The sequence below is a fragment of the Puma concolor genome, chromosome E1 (genome assembly GCF_028749965.1).
Source record: "Puma concolor isolate L17-30 chromosome E1, mPumCon1.1.hap2, whole genome shotgun sequence".
NCBI lineage: Eukaryota > Metazoa > Chordata > Mammalia > Carnivora > Felidae > Puma > Puma concolor.
Genome location: NC_141680.1, coordinates 35853408 through 35874398, shown reverse-complemented (window position 1 = coordinate 35874398; position 20991 = coordinate 35853408). Strand labels below are relative to the sequence as shown.

At 41.0% G+C, this 20991-nt stretch overlaps 1 long non-coding RNA gene and 1 pseudogene across 2 annotated transcripts in view; both read left to right on the top strand.

The window, feature by feature from the left end:
- Positions 1-799: 799 nt before the first annotated feature.
- Positions 800-20991, top strand: part of LOC147574261 (uncharacterized) — a 110361-nt gene continuing 90169 nt past the window's right edge. For both annotated transcript variants that reach the window (XR_015244065.1, XR_015244066.1), the window contains exons 1-2: positions 800-933; positions 4099-4237. This is a non-coding gene — a long non-coding RNA (uncharacterized LOC147574261). The remainder of the gene's footprint in view (positions 934-4098; positions 4238-20991) is intronic.
- LOC112855864 (small nucleolar RNA SNORA70) lies at positions 7823-7920 on the top strand (annotated as a pseudogene).

Here is a 20991-nt window from a genome sequence, read left to right as displayed (position 1 = left end):
GTTATGACTTCCAGGCTTTGTGCCATTTTTATTTTCTCACATGGATTTCTCATGAAACTTTTGTGGTTTCACTTTGGTGTGAGATGTGAAATAGTAGTCCAAAAAAGAGTGAAGAAATTCTTTGTATCTAGATGAAGTTTCTGTTATTTCTCTTTCTCTAATGAGTCCTTAGAGGTCTGAGCAATTTCTTTCCTTCCAGAAACTTCAGAGATCTCTCAGATACTTTGGTAGATCTGGTTCTAACGTGTGCAGTTTGCATGGGAAAAGGGCCCTTTTTTCTTCTTCTATTTGCTGTACTCCTTTGAGGATTATTTCCAGCAGAGACCAGCTTTCTCTCTTATTAAATATCTAAAAAAATTTAGTGGGTGATATAAAGCCACAGATGCATTGCAAAGCCCAATTTATCAGCTAACCAGAGGCAGCTATGGAAAGTCTCTGTTCACCGATAAATCGGATGCAGTGAGAGGGTGGGTAGGCAGAGCTGAAAGAGGTGGAGGGCGAAACTTCTCTGGATAGAACAGGGTTCACCCACAACAGTGTAAGTAAAACAGGTTCCTGATGCAGAATGTAATAGGCCCCTCTTGCATGTAACAAATAGAACTCTCACATTTTCTCCAGCTCACTGGAAAGGGGGTTTAGCTATGTGAGGATGAGGTTCCTGGATGGAGACAGCGGGAGGACAGAAAGCACCGTGGATGCCGTAGGGTTTGTATCTGAGCAAGACTTCACATGTCACCCTAAACTTTTCTCAATCCTCTCTTCTCACTTCCTTCCTGTTTGCTACTTCTCTTCTAGGAGCTTCCCCAGCAGTCCGTGTGCAGTGGTGGTGGCAGAGGTTGGTTCTGTCTTCCTCACTTCCAGTGGAGATCATTTTACCTCTGGCACAGGTGTGCTGGTCACACAGAGCCTGGGGGCCTTGCTGAAATGGATCAGGTATGTCACCTTAGAACCACCACTGCTTTCCAATCTTCTCTGTATAAGGGATACAAGGGGATATTTTCATTTCTCCAAAGCACTATGATTCCTGCAGCGATGCTCCTAGGTCCTTGGAAGACTATCTCCCAGGAATAAAGGGTGGGGATCGGGGTTCAGGAGACCAATATCAGAGAACCTGGGTATATACCAGCTAAGGATGTAGCATGGAAGCATAGAATTTCAGGGTCTTTCCAGTGATTGCTTTAAGTTATCTCATTTTACTAAGAAATAAAAGTGAATCACTTTGTTGTCCAAGGTCACAGAGTTAGTGGCCAGGCCAGCATGTGATCCCAAGTTTTTTGACTTGAATTCATTTAAAATAGTGACAGATGGTGTATGACTTGAAATCCTCAATTGAAAGCTGAATGATCATTGCTCTAAAAAGCACCATGCCTTCTAGATGTGTTAGATGGGGAGGGAATATGGTAGTTGCTTACCCAATAACTCTTCTCCCTTCTTCATTAACCTAACCCCAGCTGAAAGGTAGCAGCATGTCCACTAAAAGAGCACATTTCCCAGGGATGAGCATGTGAGTTGTAGACATGTAATGTCTACCTTCTGAGTTGATGAAACCACTGTCGGTTGATCTTTCTGTTATTTGCATATTCCTATGATATCATCCAAGAAGAAAGAAATTTCTCCCTCCCTCCCTCTATCTTATCTATCTATCTATCTATCTATCTATCATCGATCTATCTGCTAATTCCCAGAAAATAAAGGCCCAGAAAATAGTCTTTTAACATTATTAAACAGCACTGAATATGTTAGCGAACAGATTTTTAGGAGGTGAAATTATTTACATTACCAGGAGATTTTCACATTACAAAAGGATCACAAGATCCATTTCAATTGCATGTTTTTAAGTGTTTGTTTATAGATCATTTCATACTTAACAGAGGAGAGACTAAAAGCTGAGTTGTTCCATGCTACTGCTAAGAATCAATCAGAAACAAAGATAAAACCAATCTGAAAGTATAATGTTCAAAAAAAGACATTCTTATTACTAATCAACACTCTTCCTCCTCTTCCTTCTCCTCCTTTCTCCTTCCTCCTTCCTCCTTCCTCCTTCCCCCACCCCACATTCTTTTTCTCTTTTTTTTAACCAGGCAGGAAACTCAAACATGATGCGTCCTGGTTCAGTGCCAGACGCCTGGCTTTCTAGTAGAGTAAAATCAAATACATTTCTCACCAAGTGTCATTCTTTACATGAAACCTACTCTTCAAGCATTTAATAGTTTCTATTAAAAGCCCCTCTACCCTCCTGGATACCCAGACTTGAAAATCTCCACCTTTTCTCGCCCCACCCTTTGGTGGGTCAGATGGGGCCTAGAGAAAAAGATCCCCAAATGAATTTATCCAGTTGTTCTCTGTAACCTCAATCACACATGCTCTTTGGTCTGACCACTCATTAGCCGCTTGCATGGGAAATATCAATTTGTGTGATGGTGACATTTGAGGCTTACATGATTGCTTTGATATACTAGTTTTGGAGACCAAACATTCCAATTATAGCCAACAGAACACTTTTAATTGGGACTCAGAGGTAAAAGGACTTTCTGTTGCCATAGTTTCAGAGGCGCATATGTGGTCAAGCTGCCTAAAGCTGGATTTATTTTCAGATGTAAGATATTACTGACAGTGAGCTCTGGTGACTAAGGGACATCTGCTATTCTGGTAGGGGTGGGATGTGATCTTGAGGCTCAGCTAAAACCAAACTCTCAGGCAGAACATATTCTGTAACGGTCGCACCTTTCAATGACTTTGATTTCGTATCCTTGAATGGTAAGTATATGTCCGAAGGGGAAATATTAACCTATACCTCTATGAGTACTTTGCCAATAGGCTGTTTTGAGCTTCAGAAAAAGAAAGAAAGAAAGAAGAAAGAAAGAAAGAAGGAAAGAAGAAAAGAAAGAGAGAGAGAGAAAAGCTTGCCTGGAAGGTGAGTAGGGGAGACTTCTTCAGAATTCAGCAACGCTGCTTCACTCTGAGAGACGCCAACTAGACGCAAGGGTGGGCTGCAGGCAGTTCGAGTCCTATCTGAATCCTGCAAGAACTCATTAAGTGCCTTGTGCCCACGTGGTACCTACTTACAGACGGCACTTGGCCCAGATGTCCCCACGAGGCAAAACACTGGACACTCCCCAGCAACTCCTGGCGGCCACTCCAGCATGGCGCAGAAGATTATGAACACAGAGATAAAACTTCCGCTGTGGTATTTTACAGCTTCAGCTTCTTCCCTCAGTCTGCTGGATCTCTGGAATTCTGCAGTAAATCGAAATTGTTCTTTCTCCCCTTCATCAGGGTTAAAAGACTGTTTAAACACTGGGCCATAAAACTGTCTCATGTTCTAAAATAGGGAAATCATACAGGTCATATTTTCTAAGGGCAACATTATTGATAAAAAAAGAGTTGAACTAAAAACTCAACCACTCAAAAATTTAAAAAAAACATAACAAATGCAAAGCATTCACTTAAATAATGCTTAGTCAGGGGGAATATAAGAGGTACAATTAGAGTATTATTAGACAATAACGACATTAAGGGCACTAGATATTAGAACTTACAGAATGACTAGCATTGTACTCAGAGAAAATGCATAGCCTGAAATACTTTGCTTTTCAATAAGGAATGACTGTATGCAGGATTTAATTCAATAATTGGCAAACAAAATAGACTTATGTAAAGCAAACCAAAATTATGGCAGACTTAAAAAAATTGGTAAGATATTAGACAAGTTGCTAGCAACTCAAATCAAGAATTAGGAGAAAACATAATCACAGAAAGTGAAGAATTAGAGGATTTAGTAACTGATATTAAAGTGGGATATTCAATTCCATTACACAGAGACAAATTTGAGATTCTAAGGAATGCACGATTTTCTGAGACAATATTATTTACAATAATCGACTCAAGAAGAGGTAGGGACTCTGAATAGCCCAGTAATCAGGAAGAAGTTTTATTTATTTTTTTTACAGATTTATTGAGATATTATTGACATACAGCATATATGTTTAAGGGACACAATATGATGATATATATCAAAATTATATGATAAAAATAAGGTTAGTTAACAGCTCCAGCTTCTCACATATTTACAATTTTTTTTTTTAACCTGTATAAAAGAGACTCCAGGGAGCAACCTGGCCCTTTCTGACATGTTGAGGACATAGTGAGAAGACAACTCTCTATGAACCAGAGTGGATTCTCACCAGACACTGGATCTACCTACACTTTGATCTAGGACTTTCCAACTTCCAGAACTGTGAGAAATAAGTTTCTACTGTTTAAGCCACCTAGTCTATGGCATATTTATTTTTATTTATTTATTTTTTTAGAGAGAGAAAGAGCAGGAGTGAGAGAGAAGAAAGAGGGGGAGAGAGAGAGAGAGAGAGAATCCCAAGCAGGCTTCATGTTCAGTGCAGAGCCTGATACAGGGCTTGATCCCATGACCTGAGTCAAAAAGAGGAGTCGCATGCTCAACTGACTGAGCCACGTGGGCACCCCTATGGTATTGTTATTATAGCAGCAGCCTGAATGGACTCAGACATGGACATTAATGGGGAAATTGGTGAAATCCAAATACGGTCTGGAATTTGGTTAATAGTAACCTAACAATGTCAGTTGTTTAGTTTTGACAAATGTACCCCGGTGATGTTAAGAGATTGACAATGGGGAAAACTGTGGGAGGAATACACTGGAAATCTCTGCACTATCTTTGCAACTTTTCTAGATATCTAAAACAACTATAAAATTAAAAGTTTATTTAAAAATAGAGATGTCACCTTACTTTCACAGATATTGTGACCATTAAAGGTAATACCATAAGTAAGCACATAGCAGATGCTCAATAAGGAATAGTTGTGTTGAGATAGCTTCGCCTTGGGCTGGAGAGAGATTTTTTCTCCCCTTTGGTGCCTCTCAGTAAACATCAGTGTAGGGAATAATTGCAGTAGCTTTTCATCTCACCTTGAGTTCCTTTCTCCCTACTCCCTCTCCTGCCAAGCCCCTTCCCAAGAGGAGAGCAGTAGAAAACTTCTCACACAGTTCTGGCAACTTTTTAGTAGTTTTGGACCAAGATTTATTGACAACAACCACCAGCTTACTAACAGCTCTTTGCATTCCTTATCCTGCCACGGCCTCTTTTATTCTTTCTTTTCTTTTTTTTTTTTTAGATCCCATATCTGAGTGAGACCATAGAGTATTTGTCTTTGTCGGTCTGACTTATTCACTTAGCATAATGCCCTCAAGGCCCATCCATGTTGTTGCAGGTGGAAGGATTTCCTTCTTCTTCTTCTTTTGTTTTGATGGCTGAATAATATCCTGTTGTATATAGACCACACTTATTTTCCCATTTGTCCATCTGTGGACACTTAGGTTGCTTCCATGTCTTAGCTATTCTAAATAATGCGGCAGTGAACACAGGAGTGTGTATATCTTTTTGAGTTGGGAGTTTTAATTTCCTTTGGATAAATACCCACAAGTGGAATTGCTGGATCATGTGGTAGTTTTGTTTTTAATTTTTTGAGGAACCTCTGTATTGTTTTCCACAGTGGCTGCACCAATTTACATTCCCAGCAACAGTGCAAAAGGGTTCCCTTTTCTTTGCATCCTTGCTAACACTTGCTGTTTCTTGTCTTTTTGATAATAGCCATTTTGACAGGTGTAAAGGTGATAGTTCATTGTGGTTTTGATTTGCATTCCCCTGATTATTAGTAATGTTGAGCACCTTTTAATGTACCTGTTGGCCATCTGTATGTCTTGTTTGGAAAACTCTCTATTCAGATTCTCTGTTTATTTTTTAATAAAAAAATTTTTTTTGCTCTCGTTGTAAGAGTTCTTTTTTAAATTTTTTTAATGTTTACTTATTTTTGAGAGAGAGACAGAGAGTGAGTGGGGGAGGAACAGAGAGAGAGGGAGACACAGAATCCAAAGTAGGCTCCAGGCTCTGAGCGGTCAGCACAGAGCCTGAGGAGGGTCTCGAACTCACAAACCATGAGATCATGATCTGAGCTGAAGTCGGACGCTTACCGGCTGAGCCACCCACGCGCCCCTGTAAGAGTTCTTTATACATTTTGGATGTTAAGCTCTTATCTGATATGTGATTTGGAAATATTTCCTCCCATTTGATACGTTGCTTTTTCGTTTTGTTGATAATTTCCTTTGCTATGCAGAAGCTTTGTAGTTTGATGTAGTCCCACTTTTTGATTTTCCTTTTGTTGACTTTGCTTTTGTGAAGTCCAGAAAATCATTGCCAAGACCAATGTCAAGAAGTTTATCACCTATGTTTTCTTCTAGGAATGTTATGGTTTCAGGTCTTACATTCAAATCTTTAACCCTTTTAGAATTAATTTTGTATGTGGTAGGAGACGGTGGTCCAGTTTCATTGTTTTGCATGTGGCTGTCCAGTTTTCCTAGTATCATTTATTGAAGGGACTGTTTATTCTCCATTGTCTATTCTTGGATTCTTTGTTATAGATTAATTGACCATATTTGCGTGGGTTTATTTCTGGGCTCTCAATCCTGTTCTATTGATCTGTGTGTCTAATTTTATGCCAATACTATACTGTTTCGATTACTGCAGCTCTGCAGTGTAGCTTGAACTCAGGAAACGTGATGCCTCCAGTTTTGTTCTTTCTCAAGATTACTTTGACTATTTGGATATTCTATGGTTCCATACACATTTTTAAAAATTTTTTTAACGTTTTACTTATTTTTGAGACAGGGAGAGACAGAGTATGAACAGGGGATGGTCAGAGAGAGGGAGACACAGAATCCGAAACAGGCTCCAGGCTCTGTGCTCTCAGCACAGAGCCTGACGCGGGGCTCGAACCCATGGACTGCGAGATCATGACCTGAGCCGAAGTCGGCCGCTTAACTGACTGAGCCACCCAGGCACCCCATGGTTCTGGTTCCATACACATTTTAAGATTATTTGTACTATTTCTAGGAAAAATGCCATTGGAATTTTGATAGAGACTGCCTTGAATCCATAGATTGCTTTAGGTAGTATGGACATCTGAACAATATCAATTCTTCTATTCCAGAAAACAGAATATATTTCTTTTTATTTGTGTTTTCTCCACATTGCTTTGTAGTTTTCAGCACACAGGTCTTTCACCTCCTTGGTTAAATTTACTCTTGTGTATTTTATTCTTTTTGATGCAATTGTAAGTGGGATTGTTTTTTAATTTCTCTTTAAGTCCCCTTCACTAATTGTTTTCTGTGTGATCTTTAGCAAATTTGCTCATACGTTCAGAACCTGAATTTCATTTTTATTTTTTTTTAAATTTTTTTTTCAATGTTTATTTATTTTTGGGACAGAGAGATACAGAGCATGAACAGGGGAGGGGCAGAGAGAGAGGGAGACACAGAATCGGAAACAGGCTCCAGGCTCCGAGCCATCAGCCCAGAGCCCGACGCAGGGCTCGAACTCTCGGACCGCGAGATCGTGACCTGGCTGAAGTCGGACGCTTAACCGACTGCGCCACCCAGGCGCCCCTGAATTTCATTTTTAAAAATGTGATAATCGTACCCACCTTACAGTGCTATTGTGAGAACTCATTAACGATATATGTGCATGCAACAACTTCTGTGCCTGCTGCATAGTAGTCATTGGGCAAGAACAATCATGCCTCATAGACGCACCTAGTCAGATCCACAAAATACTGGTATTGTTTGCATGTGAGAGTATGACATCCCCAAAGGGGGAGGCTTAAGTCTGTGCTGCCTTCCAGAGGAGTGGGAATAAAACATTTCCACAAATGGTTCTGTACAGTGGTTGTTCTATGGGAAGAGTCTTGTGTGCAGAGTAGTGGATGTGTTTGTGAAAATGAATAAAGGAAACCTTGTTTAAAAGAGAGTAAAATGGCTGCAAACAGCAGCCTCCTTGGTAGTGTATGCGCCTGTTGATTGTACGGGCTGCCCTCAGGGACCTTGGAGACAGCTTTTTCTGGTGGACATTGAAGTTTGGCCTCATGCCTTCTCCAATCTAGGCTCCAGACAGGTGTGTGCGGTGCCTTTGGAAAGACCTGGGGCACAGTGGCCAGGGTCCACATTGACCAAGTCATCATGTCCATCTGAACCAAGTTACAGAACAAGGAGCATGTGATTGAGGTCCTACATATGACCAAGTTCAAGTTTCCTGGTTGCCAGAAGATCCAAATTTCCAAGAAGGGGGACTTTAATAAGTTTTTGTTTGTTTGTTTGTTTTTGATTTTTTAAATGTTATTTACTTATTTATAAGTAATGTCTACACCCAACGTGGGGCTCAAACTCACGACTCTATGACCCCAAGATCAAGAGTCACGTGCTGTTCCAACTTTACTTTTTTTTTTAAATTTAATTTAATTTTTTAAATTTACATCCAAGTTAGCATATAGTGCAACAATGATTTCAGGAGTAGATTCCTTAATGCCCCTTACCCATTTAGCCCATCCCCCCTCCCCCAACCCCTCCAGTAACCTGTTTGTTCTCCATATTTATGAGTCTCTTCTGTTTTGTCCCCCTCCCTGTTTTCATATTATTTTTCTTCCCTTCCCTTATGTTCACTCATATGAGTGAGGTCATATGATATTTGTCTTTCTCTGACTGACTAATTTCGCTTAGCATAATACCTTCTAGTTCTATCCACATAGTTGCAAATGGCAAGATTTCATTCTTTTTGATTGCCAAGTAATTCTCCATTGGATGGATATATATATATATATATATATATATATATATATACACATATATAACACATCTTCTTTATCCATTAATCCATCAATGGACGTTTGGGCTCTTTCCATATTTTGGCTATTGTTGATAGTGCTGCTATAAACATGGGGGTGCATACGCCCCTTAGAAACAGCATACCTGTATCCCTTGGATAAATACCTAGTAATGCAATTGCTGGGTCGTAGGTAGTTCTATTTTTAATTTTTTGAGTAGCCTCCATACTGTTTTCCAGAGTGGTTGCATCAGCCTGCATTCCCACCAGCAGTGCAAAGGAGATCCTCTTTCTCCGCATCCTCGCCAACATCTGTTGTTGCCTACGTTGTTAATATTAGCCATTCTGACAGGTGTGAGGGGGGTATCTCATTGTGGTTTTGATTTGTATTTCCCTGATCATGAGTGATGTTGAACATTTTTTCATGTGTCGGCTGACCATCTGGATGTCTTCTTTGGAGAAGTGTCTATTCATGTCTTCTGCCCATTTCTTTACTGCATTATTTGTTTTTGGGGTGTTGGGTTTGATAAGTTCTTTCTTGATTTTGGATACTAACCCTTTATCTGATATGTCATTTGCAAATATCTTCTCCCATTCTGTTGGTTACCTTTTAGTTTTGCTGATTGTTTCCTTTGCTGTGCAGAAGTTTTTTTATCCTGATGAGGTCCCAATAGTTCATTTTTGCTTTTGTTTCCCTTGCCTCTGGAGATGTGTAGAATAAGAAGTTGCTGTTGCTAAGGTCAAAGAGGTTTCTGCCTGCTGTCTCCTTGAGGATTTTGATGTTTTCCTGTCTTACATTTAGGTCTTTTATCCATTTAGAGTTTATTTTTGTGTATGGTGTAAGAAAGTGGTCCAGGTTCATTCTTCTGCATGTTGCTGTCCACTTTTCCCAGCACCACTTGCTGAAGACACTGTCTTTATTCCATGGGATATTCTTTCCTGCTTTGTCAAAGATTAGTTGGCCATACGTTTGTGGGTCCATTTCTGGGTTCTCTATTCTGTTCCATTGATCTGAGTGTCTGTTCTTGTGCCAGGGGCTTTACTAAGTGTAATGTGGACGAATTTGAAGGTATGGTGGTTGAAAAGCGACTCATCCCAGATGACTGTGGGGTCAAATACATCCCTAATCATGGCCCCTTGGACAAATGGCGGACACTGCATTCATGAGAACCTCGTCACTGCCTCTCCCTATTCATGCCCACCAAGAAATCCTGCTTCCTGTCAAAAAAACAAACAAACAAAAAACCCACAAAGAACAAAAAAAAACCAAAAACAAAACCCTCCCAAACAAACAAACAAACAAACAAAACCAGAATTGAGAAGTCCTGAAGGGGGAGCTCTCATGCACATCCCATTCATGGCAGCCTGTGTGAGCAGCAGAAGGAAGATAAGATTATTTTGACAAGAGAGGACATTTTTCACATAGGAATTTCAAATCCTGCTTTTAGAAAAAGAAGGAAGACCCTTCCTGCCCCAGCAACAATGCACTGACCACCACTGGCAGCCAATCAGAAAACCTCCTCTACCTCAAACGTTTGTCCTTCTCCAATGAACTTTTATTCAGAACAATCAATTTCCTCCTAAAACCTAATAAAAGCTGGCCTTCCATTGGTCTCTTCAGACTTGCCTGTGGGTTCTCCATAGTTTGCTTGTCCCAAATTGCAATTCCTGTGTTATTCCTGAATAAACTCATTTTGCTAGTAAAAGAACTGGCTAATTTAAGGTTGACATGTTTTACCAGCAATGATATAGCTAATAAAATGAATCCCAATTCACAGCATGGTGGGGACCTCCCACATCAAGATGTTTTTCATTTTTCTCTTAGTTAAATTCCATGACATTAGGGAGAGTGTCTTTTTTTTTTTTTTTTTTTTTTTTTTTAGTGTTTATTTTTGAGAGAGACAGAGCATGAGTAGGAGAGGGGAAGAGAGAGAGGGAGTCAGAGAATCTGAAGCAGGCTCCAGGCTCCGAGCTGTCAGCACAGAGCCTGATGTGGGGCTTGAACTCACAAATTTGGAGATCATGATCTGAGCCAAAGTCAGATGCTTAACCGACTGAGCCACCCAGGCACCCCATGTGTCTTATTTTTTGATTGCCATTGATCCCTATTATTCTAGCACAGTTCCTGGAACATAGAAAGTGCTCAATCAATAAAATTTGTAGAGTTGCATAATGGAATGAAGAGGATGGGGCTGTGAGAAGGGAGAAGTTGACTTGGAGACCTTCTTAGGAGCAAGACTATACTGTCCAGTTCATATGGATAGGGAAGGAAAATCTCTCTTTTCTTGACCTTTCTCCCATCATTTGGAAGCTCAGGATTGTTGTTGGTGTCATTGGTGGTGGTCAGAGGAGGAAGTGGACTGCTGAGAAGTGTTTTCTCACTTTCATCTCCAGAGTGGAGCCAGATGTCACTGGTGACATCTAAGGGCACAGAAGGTTGTGTAGGGACCTTCTCACTCTAGACATGGTTGCAAGAGGCCCTCGCAATCCACAGGTCCCCAAGCAGTGCACCAGCAGGCTTCAGGTCATCACATGATTTGAGCAATTTCAGTCCCAGTAGAGTAGCTTTAGGATTTCCAGAGGATTGAGTGAACTATTTCTCGAAGAAATGAGTATTTTTATTTTTTGTCTTTCCTTTTCTGCCCTTAGTTAACTAAGCACTTTACTTGTTTCCAAGCAGTTATGGCAAAAGGACTCATATAAGGCTGCAGCTCAGCTATTTGAGAGCCATCTGGGTTTCCAAGTGCCTTAAAAAAAAATGTTGTGTTACTGGAAATTGATGGACCAACTATTGTGTTCTTTCATTTGCTGGACATGTGCACCCAGGTGGAACAGACAGTGTTTTTCTTTGAGATAATTGTCCACCTATTCCTTTGTTTTTCATTTATTCTAAGTTGCCAGCGGTTAGAGTGGAACAAGCTTTTCAAGAGACATAATCTGTCAATAGTGTCTTTGAAGGGAAAGAAAACAATATTTTATCATGGGTTTATAATGTCAAGGCATTTCACATGTAACGCAGTCAGCTGACTCTTCCAGATCTTTTAAGATCTAGATACAATTGATTCAAAATGCTATTCCATGAAGTATGGAACATCCAAAGCCCTCCCCCAAACTTATGAAAATTTCCTGAAGGCTTAAGTTCTCATAGTCTGCCCTGGCTCTGAGCTCATTTTTCTGCTGAAAGTAAGTGTTGGTTGGATCATTCTTGTTGACTGTTAAGCACCATACCAACCTGGATGTGGGACAGTTCCCTCCACAGTCTCCTCCCCACCCTCCAGTTACAAAGGGCCTTTCTGGGGCAAGAAAGGCAGAAGACTTTACTGAAGGTTGAGGAGAGAAGGAGTTATATCACATCAATGTCAGTCATTTCAAATTTACTATTAAAATTCCTTATTTTTTATCTCTGTTGGCCACTACTATGAGGTTGCTGGCTAAGCCAGGCCACTCTTCACTTAGATTCCTGCCAGCTCAAGATTCTTATCTCCAGGTAAGACTCCATTTATTTAAATGGTTTTAAACTTGCTGTTCTCCCCCATTTAATTACACACATGTTATCCCATTTAGCACATGACAACTGCATGGAATATGTACCATTAGTCTATTCTTGTAGATGATATCTTGGAACTCAGGTAAATAATTTAACTGAGGTCACATGGCTCATTGTTGAGAAATTGGATTTCAGAATGAGGTTTATCTCACTCCAAAGTCCATGCTTTTCTGTTTTTCTCTCTGTATTATAAATGTGATTGCTTTTATTTATTTATTTATTTATTTTTAAAAAACACATTAGATTTTATTTTGCCTTCTTTTTTTCTTTTTATTTATTTATTTATTTTATTTTTTTTACTGTTTATTTATTTTTGAGACAGAGAGAGACAGAGCATGAATGGGGGAGGGTCAGAGAGAGGGAGACACAGAATCTGAAACAGGCTCCAGGCTCTGAGCTGTCAGCACAGAGCCTGTCGCGGGGCTCGAACTCACAGACCACGAGATCATGACCTGAGCTGAAGTCGGCCGCCCAACCGACCGAGCCACCCAGGTGCCCTAAATGTGATTGCTTTTAAAGGCAACCACAAGAATTCTAAGACCCTACAGCATTTTATCATAAGGAACCCCTATCTTTAAAGTCACTGTTTGAGCAGCACTACTTTTTTTTGTGTGTGTGAGCTCATTTACCCTTTCATGCATTCATTCAACACAGTTCCTGAGTGCCTCTACCGAGTGATAAGTTTTGTGTTGGATGTTAGATGGACCAAACAGTCCAGAAATGGGACCGTGGAGAAAGGGCTCATGAGTTGGAGAAGATAATGTAAAGTTGGCTTCTTTTGGTCAGCAAAAGATCAACTCATCCTGCACCCTGCCTCTACACAAGACAGTGCATAATCAGAACAAGACCAATGGGAGAGGATCTCAGTTCTTTAGGATTTTTAGTCATGCATTATCAGAAGAGGATATAGTGGGCCAGTGGAGAGGACAATTCAGGGTATAATATGAAAGCTATGGTTGGAAGGGGACCCACCTTTTTTGGTCAACCTAAGAAAGAGGAACTCTTAACACTAAGTCCCATCCCCATCCTCTCACTGTGCACCATGACTCTACCTGTCGGACACTGCCGACAGGGTTCTCTGAGTAATGTGATGCTTTATGCACCAGTCCATAAGCCCTATAGCACAGTGGAAGTAAAACCTGGATAAACCATTGGATACCTGGGCCTTGGAAGGCTTAAAGAAAGTTGAAAGTAGAGTCCTCCAGACAACTATAGGGTAGGAAAGAGGGAGGCTGATAAGAAGTGAGATTGTTTTGCCCGAGAAAAGTAGTGGTGTAACATGATTGACTGGATTCTAGTCCCTTCTTCATCCATTTCTTCAAGATCTTGGGTCAGCTGCTTTGTCCCTCTAAGCTTCAGTTTTATTTTCAAACCAAGAGTCTCTTGAACCCTTCCAGATCTGACATTTTCTAATTTTCCCACAAGCTTTGGAGACAGGGTTCCTTGCTCACCATTGCCTGGGAACACTTGGAACTCTATTGTTCTCTGGACACATTTGTCTTGCTCTCTGGTTGGCTCTTACTTATGCTCTCTTTTCCTTGCTGTCACTGGGTTGGATGTCTTATCTCTCTGCTGGAATTGCTTTCCATCTATTCCCCCCTTCGGTTCTTCCTTCTTTGTCCTCTGATTGACAAATGATGGAGAAACAGGCCCATGGTGGGAATTGGAGCAGCCTGTGGCTGAAGGGGGCTCTGCTCAAATCACCGCAAAAAATTTTAAACTGTGTGCCTGTGGCAGTATTGATTCTGATTTTATTTTCTCCTTTTGGTGAGGAATCTTAAATGAACTGTGGGTAGCCACGATTACCACAGGCTCACCCCTATTAAGCCCCCAAACACACTCTCTTGAAATTTCTGCTCAATCAATACCACCTAGTTTCAATGAGAAGGAAAAGGTTACAAATTTTATATATAAAAGTGGGTATTGAAAAATTCCTTTGGTTGGCTCCAGGTCAGCATCCAATTCACAGCACTTTATGAGAGTAATTCTTTCAGAGAGAGATTTTTCAGCCCATGGAAGTGACTCTCATGAGATATGGATGTCAGCATAAAACTCTTCTTTGTATAAAAAGCTGATGGAAGTGGGAAGAATCAGCCAGGCCTGTCTGTGTCTGGCTGGGTTTGGAGAGAGGAAGAAGCTGATAGCTGTGTGGTCCCATGGACACTTAGATGGGAACTGCCAGATGCCTGGAGGAAATCTGCTTTTTGTTCCCTCCTCTGTTTTCTTTAACAACCAGAAGGAAATAAGCCTTTACTAAGTATCTCCTAGCTTAATGGTCATACAGGCTCCATTTCATTTCATTCATCCAGTAACTATTGAGTATCCACTATAAGTCAGGTGAGGGATATCTGGTGGTGTTTCATCTGTGACAGGGAGCTTAATCCTAAGGACAACCCTATACCTTAGGTATTATCATCTCAAAGACTCAGACTGCTCTCTTGTTGCAAACCTTGTAAGAACTTTGCTTCTGGAGTAAGATGTGTTAGTTTGGGTCCTTCAAGAAGCAGATGCCGAGTAAGAGGTTCATTGGGGGAAATGAGAAGGGAGCCAGAGAAGGCTGGGAGAGCCATCTGACTGCTGCCTGTCTGGCCTCTATGAAGGAGAGAGGGAAGGATGGGAGGGAGGGAGGGGAGAAGGAAGACTGTAACAGTTCTCAAAGCCAGGTTGATGGGGAATCTTGAGAGTCACTCATGAGAGGAATGCCCATCTCCCAGGAATAAGCCTGTCTTTAGTACCCCTGCCATGCTCAGTCATTGACAAAGAGCAGCCCATGACATGCGTCGCCTTGTATGAAAGCACTGATAAATTCTAGAGTACAGCACTGGGGTTGCTGGCCAACCTCACTCCCAGCAACAGGGGATCTAAGAGGTACTGCCATAGTCCAACCCCCTGCTTTGGAACTCACTATCTGGGTGACTGTGGCCAAGTTAAGTAATCTCTCTAAGCCTCATCTTTCCTCTTCTCTAAAATAAGAGAATCCCATGAATTCACATCTCATGGGATTATATGCATGGAGGACTAAATGAGATGATGCATATAAAAAAGCATTTTGCATAGTGCTGGGCACAGAGTAAACTCTTGAATGTTAAATAATCATTAGGTTTTATTATAGTAAGCTTTTTTTTTTTCTTCTCCAAATAAGTGTTCTTTAAAAATAAACACACACAAAAAAAGTCAGAGTGGAAGATTCTACTTGAAAGGGGATGGGAAGCCAGTCTGCTGGGCCTCCTCCCATATTTGTACTGTAGTCTTTGGGGCATCTGTGAGGAGCCTTGGGATTGAAGAAACATCAGGTAGAATCATATCATATAGATATTTTGTGTATGTCAATGCATTTTTTATTTTTTATGTTGAGGAATTAAAAAGTGTTTTTATGATTAATATGCAGTTAATATCGACCTTTTAAGGGTGTACAGTCCTATGAGGTTTTATTGGGAGGGGGAAGAGAGAGAGAGCAAGTGAGCGAGTGAGAGAGAGAGAGAGTGGGGGAGGGAGCAGGGGGAGAGAGAGAGAAGCAGGCTCCACACTCAGCACTGAGCCTGATGCAGGGCTTGATCCCATGACCCTGGGATCATGACCTGAACCTGATCAAGAGTTAGATGCTCAACCAACTGAACCACCCAGGTGCCCCAGTCCTGTGAGTTTTAATATGGGTACAGATTTGTAGAACCACTACTATGATAGTAATATATAGATCAGTTTTATATTTATCAGTATCATCACAACCTCCCCCACTCTGAATCCCTGGAAACCACTGATTTGTTGTCCATCACTGTGCTTTTGTCTTTCTGAGAATGTCAAATAAATAGAATCAGGTAGCATTTGATCTTTTGGGACTGGCTTGTTTCATTCAACAATAATGCCTTTGCACTTCATCCAAGTCATTGTGTGTATCAGGGGTTGCTTCTTTTTTTTTTTTTTTTTTTTCTGAGTAATATTTCGATGTGTGGGTGCACCATAGTCTGTTTATTCATTGTGTTTGGTTGTTTCCAGTTAGAACAATGCCTGGCATGTGGTTGGGGGTCACAAGCAGGACTAAACCGTAACTCTGGCTGTAGCTGAATGCAAACCGAGGACTGTAGGGCTGTAGCGTGTAGCACTTAACTTTCTCTCTCAGATGCTTCTAGTTTATATTCTTAAGCCACTCATCAACAGTGTGCGCTTTTATCCATCCCAGCTGACATTTTTTTCAAGCATTTTAGTGACTCTGACCTCATTCTTTATTTAGCAACTTCATCACTTCAGTCCCATGCTGTTAAAAATGTACCCTCACTAATATCAACAATCATTAGGTTTATTTGAGTAATGAAGACACAAATACTATTTAAAACTGTGACTGGCATCTAAGGAAAGTGGAGCTGTTTAAATTGAAGGCCTTCCATATTTTTAAAAAACGTTTATTTTTGAGAAAGAGACAGAGAGAGAGAGAGAGAGAGAGAGAGAGTGCAAGCAAGGAGGGACAGAGAGAGAGGGAGACACAGAATCTGAAGCAGGATCCAGGCTTCAAGCTGTCAGCACAGAGCCCGACATGGGGTTTGAACCCACGAACTGTGAGATCATGACCTGAGCTGAAGCAAGACACTTAACTGACTGAGCTGCCCAGGAGCCCGAGAAAGTCTTCCCTCTTACTGAACTCCCAAGGGGTTTGGTCTGGCTATTCAAAGTCAGTCTGGAGCAGAGATTGTTGTTAGGAGCTATGGAGAGTCAAAGACTCTACCTAATGGGATGAGAAGAATTTGGGGGTTCCAGTGGCAATTCTAGAGGTTGAGGACCAGAAGGAATAAAGGAAGGCTGAGCAAGAGAGAAGAACCCATGCTGTGCACTAGGCTTGGGACCACATAGGATGAAGTAGCCAGTGAAAAATTCCCAGAGGTGAAATTTCACTACTTCTCCTGTTTATTCTGTGATACAGAACACACTTTACTACAGTCTTGGAGATATAAACAATCAATTAACCACCCCTCCTGCCCTCTTGGCTCTAACTGGTTGAGAACAGATATCAGGAGTCAGATGTAGTAAGCATGCTCTCCTAAGGACAAGGCTGTCTGGAGTCCTATTTGAAATTGTTCATATAGACTCCGTTGCTCCCTCTTCTCTTCTTGGACTTCTTAGTAACATCTAACACACACCCACATGGCTTCTGAGAATAATCTTACCCTGGAAAATAGAAGAGCTGGCTCTCATTTCTATGTCAACAGGAAGTAGGGGGGAAAGAGTAGATGTTGGACGGACACAAGATTAATACGCTGGTTTAATCTGGTAAAAGCAAGAGTTTGGAACCAGAGAGGTGCAGTTCCCCTCCTTGCTCCCCCCTTATTTTCCACCACCAAGAACCGATGTCATGTTGAGGAGTGCTTTACATTCCCGTAGGATGTGGAATGAGGGATATTATGGACTGAATTGTACCCTCCCCCCGAATTCCTATGTTGAGGTCCTAACACCCAGTCCTTTAGAACGTATATTTGGAGACACAGTAATTAGGTTAGATAAACCCACAAGAGTGGTACCCTAATCCAACAGGACTGATGTTCTTATAAGAAGAGGAAGAAATACCAGGGACGATGTACACAGAGAAAAGGCCATGTGCAAGAAGGTGACCATCCACAAGTCAACAAGAGAGGCCTCTGGAGAAAACAACCTGCTGGCACCTTGATCTTGGACTTCCAGGCTACAGAACTGTAAGGAATCAATTTCTACCGTTTAAGCCACTCAGTCTGTGGAATTTTTTTAATGGCAGCCCTAGCAAACTAATACAAGGAATTAGACCATCTTGCCTAGATCTCAAGAGGCAGGGAGCTCTCAGCTGACACCTGAAATAATTTTGGCAAGCAATGATGTATCCATCCCATTTATATAGTGCATGACAAAGGAGAGGCAGCAGAGGTGAAGGGGGCAAAGCACCAAGATACAGAACCAGGAGGCCCGGCTACTCTCTAGGCTTGGACACTCACCAGTGTTTGACCTCGGATAGCAATTACTCTGAACCCCATTTCCCTCCAGCAGTGGCATGAGGCTAGTAAACCTTGCCATGACTGCTTTATGGAGCTTTGTGGCTTCAGGGAGAGTACACAAAAGCTTGTTATTCCTTGGGAAGAGTGACAACTTTTACCCAGGCTCTATTGGAATCACTTGGAGGTTTGACCAGGAGTAGTGAGAAGCAAATGACTGTCACTGTAAGGATAACCAACTTGAGAAGTACCTCTGTTATTTCCTATGGAATGAAGACATCCCCTGAATGAAGGATAAAAGCAGAATCCTTTTTGCTGCTAAAGTATGTGAGGACAACCCTCTGAGTTGTCACTAGTAAAGAAGACTCCCGTGTTTTGGCTGTTTTCATAAATTATTATGGCTTTTGTTGGTAAAACCTTTTTCAAACAGCAATATGGAAAAACATATCAAGACCCTTAAAAATCTTTGTATTCCTTGACATAGGAATTCCATTTCTAATAACTTATTCTTTTTAAAAAAGTTTTTAATGTTTTTTTAAAATTTATTTTTAAGAGAGAGAGTGAGAAAGAGAGAGAATGAGCAGGGAAGGGGCAGAGAGAGAGAGAAGGAGACACAGAATCCCAAGCAGGCTCTGAACTGTCAGCACAGAACCCAACATGGGGCTTGAACTCACGACCCCAAGATTAAGAGTTGCACGCTTACTGAGTGAGTCAGTCAGGTGCCCCATTTTAATTTTAATTTAATTTAATTTAACTTAATTTTATTTTATTTTATTTTATTTTATATCTTGTTTAAAACATTTTTAATTTTATTTTATATTTTATTAAAAACATTTTTTAATGTTTTATTTATTCTTGAGAGAGGGAGAGAGACAGACTGTGAGTGGAGGAGGGGAGAGAGAGAGGGAGATACAGAATCAGAAGCAGGCTCCAGGCTCTGAGCTGTCAGCACAGAGCCCAACACGGGGCTCAAACCCACAAACCATGAGATCATGACCTGAGCTGAAGCTGACATTTAACCGACTGAACCACTCAGGCACACCTATAATAACTTATTCTATGGAAAAAAATGTGAAATTCAGAAAGCTCTATACTTGAGATGTTACTTGCAACTTTATTTACTCTGGTGTAAATTAGGAAATATTTTAGATACCTACCATTGGGTGAATGGCTCAGAAGTTGTGGTATATTCATATGGCAGAAGATCATGTTGTCATTAAAAGTATGTATACAAAAGTATATATAGTGAAAGGAAAGAGGCAGAATATAAATGAAATTGGAAGGAAATACAACAAAATAATAGCAGTGGCTGGTGGTAGAATTATGTATTTTTATGTTCTGCTTTCTGCTTTGTTTTTGTTAAATTACCCAGAATGACCACGTATATCTTTTATAATCAGATAAAAAGAAGCAAAGATCAAAGAGGAAGATAAGAATGATAATGTATAAATAATTTCCCTTCCCTGTGACACGGAGACCATTCTGCCTACCTGTATACCTCACAGGAAGTATTGTGAAATTCAAATGAAATAATGGGCAGCAACATTTATTCTCTTCCCACATATCTTGCTCAGCCCATAAGAGGATAAACAGAACACTGTTGCCTAGCTAGCAGGGAAGAGCTGAAAAGAAATCCTCTACTCATTCATTATTCACCTCTTTCCAAGGGGTGAGCAGTGTTAACCTGACTAATGAAGCAGGTGAAGCCACTGACATTCGTTAGCCTAGTTTATCAATTGGGTCAAGTTCACGTTTCCTTCTGCCATCTTGGACTAATTGGGAGATTCTCAGCCCTGGTGGCACATTAAAATCACATGGAGGAGCTTTTAAAAACTATTGACACTAGGCCCCACCTCCAGCGATTCAAACGCCACTGGTCTTGGGTGAGGTTTGGGTAGCAATGTTTCCAAAGCTCCTAGGTGATTCTAACATGCAGTCGTGGCCAAGAACCACTGGATTGATGGAATCAGGCTCTTTGACAGTCCAACCTCTAGAGGGTACACAGACCAGGTAGGACCTGCCTCTTGCTCAGCCTGCAGGTCTTGGCTCTTTTGGTTCCAGCTTCTCAGCCTGTGAATGGTGGAAGAAGGTCATGTCAGGTCTTTTACCAGAGACCGATTGTCTTCCATTTGTGAGGCAGGGAGAAGAAGGCTTCATGTAGGGCTCCATTCATGCTATGTTCTCCAGCCTAGTTTTATCATTAATGAGGTTTATTTGACTGTGAACCCCATTTGACTCCTGGTATCTGTTCTCAATCAGTTAGAGCCAAGAGGGGAGGAAAGGGAGGTACTTGACAGTTTATATCTCCAACACCGTAATAAAGTCTGACTACTGTATCACCGAGAAAACAGGGAAATTAATGAAAAACTTTGCAAGGGAAACAATAGAAGCATTCACCAGGCTGGAGCATACAAGTCTGCTAGGCCAAGGAGGTAAAAGAGGAAGGATATTTCAGAGAGAAAGCATGAGGGAGATGTGAAAATCCTTTCAGGGTCCTGGATCGGCAGTGAGTCTTGTGATTGGAGCACAGAGTAAACATTTGGGGAATGTCACACAAGAATAGAAATATATTTTTGGAGTCCTGAGTGTCATGCTAATGAATCTAAATTCTGTCAAGAAGAAACTTTATAGCCATTAGAAAATCTTATGCAAGAGTCACGTCTGTATTCACAAAGTCACAGGCAGTGGCCAAGGGGGACATGGATGCCTGGGTTTTATGTGGATTTAAAACCGGGTTGCTGTGTGTTGCCAGGCAGTCCTGGGGTTGGTATTTTTCATGTATAGTGTCTCACTTTTGCCTACCTGAAAATTCA